The sequence below is a fragment of the Leopardus geoffroyi genome, chromosome B4, assembly GCF_018350155.1.
Source record: "Leopardus geoffroyi isolate Oge1 chromosome B4, O.geoffroyi_Oge1_pat1.0, whole genome shotgun sequence".
NCBI classification, from domain to species: domain Eukaryota; kingdom Metazoa; phylum Chordata; class Mammalia; order Carnivora; family Felidae; genus Leopardus; species Leopardus geoffroyi.
In genome coordinates this window covers 113,142,833-113,149,212 of record NC_059341.1, presented here as the reverse complement: position 1 = coordinate 113,149,212, position 6,380 = coordinate 113,142,833, and the positions used below count along the sequence as shown (strand labels likewise).

Here is a 6,380-nt window from a genome sequence, read left to right as displayed (position 1 = left end):
TATGCAACTCTCTGTTTTGTTGTTCCCAAGGGGAAACATTTCCTCTCTGGGATTTTTGCTTGTAGCTGCATATAGTATTTTTAGGACATTTGCCTCCACTCATCTTTAAATCGTCTATCCTCAACTCTTGGGAAATGATATTTGATATGAATACTTTTAGCCAAACAGGACAATATGTCAAAGCATAATGATTTTTTGGCAGTAACTTATGTGAATGTAAGCTAATGTTATTTAGACTATTGGAAGTATTTTCAGATTTCTTTTCATGTTTTAATATATGCTGAATAAATTCTTGATAAATGTATGCTCAAAGACCTTCAAGAAGCTTTACCATTTTCACTATCAAAGGCACCGGTATAACAGTTTCAGTGAGCTCTTTCCTAAATAGGCTGCTTCTCCTTCTCTGTGTTATACCACCGAAGAGATTCTTAAAAACAATGTATTCTAAAAAGCAATTTCTCCATATTTTTAACATTTATATTTCACGTTAGATTTCAGCAGTGAGAATAATTAGAAAATATCTACTAAAAAATTACCCACCTCGAAATTTATATTTTGAATTGAGTACAATGCCACAGATGTTGGCAGTGAGTTATTACCAAAGAAATTAATAAGGGTGAGTTTCTACCCAACATTTCAAGAAAGCTCAAATTATATAATGCCACAGACCTGATAAATAGAATGATTTTGCTTTCAATATTCACAGATTCCATCCTTGAAGATTGATTTGTCACTATATTTACTGCTGATGTCAGTCCTCCTCTTTTAGATTTGGCTGGTCTACCTTGTATAGGGAATAGAGTGTGTTTCCATGAGGTGAGAGTCACTTTTGAACAAGGACTCATGGTCTCAAAATAATGAATATGTATAACGGAAGTAAGAAATGAAGTACTTCAGAGGAGAATAACACAACTAAGACTTGGATACTATGATATCTACCTATTTTACAGGTATTCAAGCATAATCCTTTGTTTTTATTAGTGAGATGAAAGGATCCATAAAAGTTACTGGACTCACTCAAAATCACAAAGCCAGCTGTGGTAGGCCGGATTCGAAGTGGGGTATCTTGGCTAACAGGAATCTTTTTTAAATTAAGTCAGTAAATGATCATTGGTTTACGGTGGTCATCTACCAAAAATATAGCAACTTATCCACACAACCAATCATCCAATGGCATTCTGAATCCCTTTTTACACAAGGCCAAGTCAGATAAATAAAAATGTACAAGATATTTGGTTAGCCTCAGGGAGAGTTTACAGGATTAAGACATTCAGGTAGAACTGGTTATTCATGTAGAAGGAGGCCAAATTCACCCAGGAGTTTAAAAATAAATAAGTCTCCAAAGAAAAATACCAACTGTGAGTGATTTAATCAAAGAATGGTTTCTTCCATTTAAATCCACATTTTAATAAACTTAGTTTTCTTTTAGGGTTTTCATAATAATGAATCAAAAGATATATATTTTTCCATGTATTTTAATGTCATTTCGGCTATTTCTAATCAAACAGTAGAGATCTGTAGGGAATCATCTCAAAATAGGCATACACCCATTGTTTAGCTCACATGACCTTGTTCTAACTGACTTCTCTGCATTCATATTTTTTAAATGCCATGTGAGATAGAAACAGCATAAATGTCTTGTTTGTGGCATTTAAGATTTCTGTATCTTTCAGACTTTCCAAGTCTACAGTGAATAAATAGTACATGTTCTACTTACTTTCAGTCGACTATAAGATGTAAAAGGAGCTGGAGATGTAAGCACTTTGCAATCTGCGAAGAGTTAAAAAGAAGTTAGTTGCCATTACGATAAAGGTCATGATGGTGAAGACGATGCTCGTTGCTTTAACACGTTTTCTTTCTGTTATCTTACACAGCCGAATATGCAATTAAAGTTATTAAAGCTGTGTTGCTGTTGATTGGTCCCTTATAGCAGTGTAGTAAATCAGTGGAGTTCTGAATTTTGATCAGGACTTTCATAAATTATGTGAATGTTGGTAAGTTCCAAATCCACATCTGAATATTCTTTGCTACACCTAGACAAAAATTTAAAAAGAAAGAAAATCACGTTTTATTGGATCTCAGGATAGTGTATGACTCATTTTAATTTTGATATTAAATATTTTTTAAAAAATCCTAGAATGTTTTTGGCTAATTGGGAGATTAGAGGCCCTTTATAAAAGATCATAATGTATATGAATAAAAAAAATTAACACTTCTATTACTTTTAATATGTATTCCTGTTTTAATTCTTATCCTCAGAAGCTCTGATGTTATTTTTTAAGTTTATATATTTATTTTGAGAGAAAGTGAGCATGAGCAGGGGAAGGGCAGAGAGACAATGAGAGAGAGAATTTCAAGAAGCTCCACGCTGTCCGAGCATGGGGCACAGCCGAGCATGGGGCTTGATCTCATGAATCATGAGATCCTGACTTGAGCTGAAATCAAGAGTTAAACGCTTAACTGACTGAGCCACCCCAGTTGTCTTCTCCTACCAATTTCAGTTTTTTTTCATACTTTAATTTATGGGAATTTTCTAAGCTACCTAAAGTGTATTCTCAAGGAAAGAAGATGAAAATTTTCTCTCCATCCATTTCATGCATTCCCCCATTTTCTTTCCAAATAACCATAATTCCTTTATGGATTCAAACTGTAATAAGAGCTATTCTACAATGATGCAGTGATACTATTGTGACAATCCACTTTCATCACCCTCAGTGCTACCTTACTTGATAGAATATAATATGAAGAAGAGCCCAAATATGTATATTTCACAGTAAAATCATTTATTTCTAAATTTAAAAGCTGTAAGAGGATTATTATTAAAATTCATATTTTTAATGCATGAATTTATACTAGGTAACAAATATAACTTAATTAATGGAGATGAAATGAAGTCAAAACAGTAAGACAGTATCAAAGTTAGATTGCTCAACCCACAATTAGCTCCCAGAAGTGAGTAGGATTTTTTTAAAGCCTAAATTAAATAACTGAGTGATTCAGTTCAGAATATAATAGTTACTCCCTACAAGTTTGAAAAAAAGTTAAAAGAACTTGTTCTTACTTTGCAATCCTATAATTCCTTTCTTTTAAGCACATTTTTTGAATCTACAACTATATGGTCAATTAATCTTCAACAAAGCAGGAAAGAATATACGATGGGAAAAAGAGTCTTTTCAACAAATGATGTTGGGAAAACGGGACACCAACATGCAAAAGAATGAAATTGAACCACTTTCTTTAACCATAAACAAAAATAAATTCAAAATGGATTAAAGACCTAAATGTGAGACTTGAAACCATAAAAATCCTAGCGGAGAACACAGGGAGTAACCTCTTTGACATTGGCTGTAAGAGCTTCTTTCTAGATAAGCCTCTGGAGGCAAGGGAAATAAAAGCAAACATAAACTATTGGGACTTCAAAATAAAAAGCTTCTGCACAGCAAAGGAAACAATCAACAAAACTAAAAGGCAACTGACAGAACGGGAGAAGATATTTGCAAATGACACATCTGATAGTATCCAACATACAAAAAAGAACCTATAAAACTCAACATCCATAAAACAAATTGATCCAATTAAAAATGGACAGAAGACATAAACAGACATTTTTCCAAAGAAGACATACAGATGGCCAACAGACACATGAAAAGATGTTCAACATCACCTATCATCAGGGAAATAAACATCAAAACCACAATGAGATGTCACCTCAAACCTGTCGAAATGGCTAAAATCAACAACACAAGAAACATCAGGTGTTGGCATAAATGTGGAGAAAGGGGAATCCTCTTGTACTGTTGGTGGGAATGCAAACTGGTGCAGCTGCTGTGGAAAAAAGTATGGAGGCTCTTCAAAAAGTTAAAAATAGAACTACCCTTGGATGCTTGGATGGCTCAGTCCATTGAGCATCCAACTCTTGATTTCTACTCAGGTCATAATCTCAGGGTCATGGGATCATGTCCCACATCAGGCTCCATGCTGAGTGTGTAACCTGCTTACAACTCTCTCTCTCTCTCCCTCTGCCCTCCGTCTCCAGGCCATGCTCTCTCCCTTTCTCTCTCTCAAAAAGAAATAAAAAACAAAACATTGAACTATCCTGTGATCTAGCAATTCCACTATTAGATATTTACCCAAAGAATACAAAACTACTAACTAATTCAAAAGGATATATGCACCCTGATGTTTACAGCAGCATTATCCACAATAGCCAACTTATGGAGACAGCCCAAATGTCCATCAACCAGTGAATGGATAAAGAAGATGTAGTGGATATATATATGTATATATATATATATATATATGTAGTGGCATATATATATATGTATGTACACACACATATGGAATATATATATGGAATATAACTCACCCATTAAAAGCAATGAAATCTTGCCATTTGCTATGACATGGATGAAGCTAGGGAGTATAATGTTAAGCAAAATAAGTCAGTCAGAGAAAGACAAATACCATATGATTCCACCTATATGTGGAATTTAAGAAACAAAACAAAGAAAAAAGAGAGACAGAGGCAAATCAAGAAACAGACTTTAACTATAGAGAACAAACTGATGGCTATCAGAGGGGAGGTGGGTAAGGCGGATGAATTAAATTGGAGTGGGATTAAGGAGTACACTTGTGATGAGCCCTGTGTGATGTATGGAAGTTTTGAATCACTGTATTGTACACTGAAACTAATATAACACTGTATGTCAACTAACTAGAATTAAAATACTTTTCAAAAAGTAATAAAATAAATATATTTTTAAATATCTTAATTAAAATATTTTAATGGACAAAAATTACAGATATAACATTTTTAAATATATTACTATATTTTTATATTTGCATCTCATCTTTAAAAACTAAATATAGCTAACAACAAAAGCCTTGGCCACCATCTCAGTGTTTTGCCTCCCCAGAACTATTGCCTAATATCAGCAATATATTTCTGTGAATGTTTTTACACCTTTACCACATATGTCTATACCATTGATAATCATGCTGTTTAGTGTGCTTTAAGGTTTACATTATGATTTTTATATCGTACATAGCACTCCATTGTCTTAGTTCCCCCAAATCATAAGTAAAATCACAATAAGGTCAAATAAAATTTTAACTGTTTCTATTCATTGAATGTGTCTTTTAATTTTTTGTAATGTTTATTTATTTTGGGGCGAAACAGAGTGTGAGGGGGGAAGGGGCAGAGACAGAGACAGAATCTGAAGTAGTCTCCAGGCTCTGAGCGGTCAGCATAGAGCCGATGCGGGGCTGAACTCACAAATGGTGAGATCATGACCTGAGCTGAAGTCAGACCCTTAACCAACTAAGCCACTCAGGCACCCCAAATGTGTCTTTTAAAAAGCTCCCTTTCTGTCACCTTTTCATCAAAAGATATTTAAGAATGCAAAACAAGAAAGGTCAATAATAACATTCACCATTTGCAAGGGTGCCTGGGTGGTTCAGTTGGTTAAGTGTCCAACTCTTGATTTCGGCTCAGGTCATGATCTTGAGGTTCGTGAATTCCAGCTCCCGACCGGATCTGCACTAACAGCATGGAGCTTGCTTGGGATTCCCTCCCTCCCTCTCTGCTCCTCCTCTCTCTCTCTCTCTCAAAATAATAAATAAATAAACATTTAAAAGAATTCACCATTTGCAGTACCTACCTATAGCCAGACCTGTAGCTTTCACATTCTAGTAAGCAAATACTCCTTAGTTCTGTCTCCTCTTAAGCAACATGATGTTGACAGAGGAATGAATTAGTGTGAGACACTATTAGGATCTGATATAATACATTTAGCTAAGACAGTGACTTGGCATCATGAAATTCATTTCTTAATTTTCTGAACTGGTAAAATAAGTGTATAGAGAGATGTAGATCTGACACCTGCTTCATTCAACTTCATTATATAACTGAAAAAATGAAAGCAGGGAAATGAGCTTACCAATTACAAATTGATGCAATGCAAATGTTCTTTGGAAGTCAATTATTTGGAATTTCACAGATATGTCTTCACAGATACAATGTTATACACAGTGATTATTATCCATTCAGCACAGGGAAGTCTAGTGATTTCGCACAATGAGTACAAGGTTTAGAACTCTATGCAAATTAAAAAGTGCTACCAATATTTATATGAAGAAATGCTATATGATAGAAAATGTGAGTTTCTAGGCATATTTACATTCCTACTGCAATGAGTCAGGAAGTTCTGTCCCCAGCTCCCCATCTCTACCAAGCATCAGGAATAAGATATTTCCACAGACAAATACTGTCTCTATTTGACAGCACTTGAGGCCAAGGATCCAGTTGGTGTCTCAAGAGTTAGCAGCTGCGGTGGGCCACTCTTTAATGAAAGACAATCTGAGGAAAAACATCAAGGAAG

At 34.7% G+C, this 6,380-nt stretch overlaps 1 long non-coding RNA gene across 1 annotated transcript in view; it reads right to left on the bottom strand.

Annotated features, from left to right (window-relative positions):
- Positions 1–1,717: 1,717 nt before the first annotated feature.
- The window catches only part of LOC123590732, an 81,850-nt gene continuing 77,187 nt past the window's right edge, over positions 1,718–6,380 (bottom strand). The window contains exon 3 of the long non-coding RNA XR_006708953.1: positions 1,718–1,770. This is a non-coding gene — a long non-coding RNA (uncharacterized LOC123590732). The remainder of the gene's footprint in view (positions 1,771–6,380) is intronic.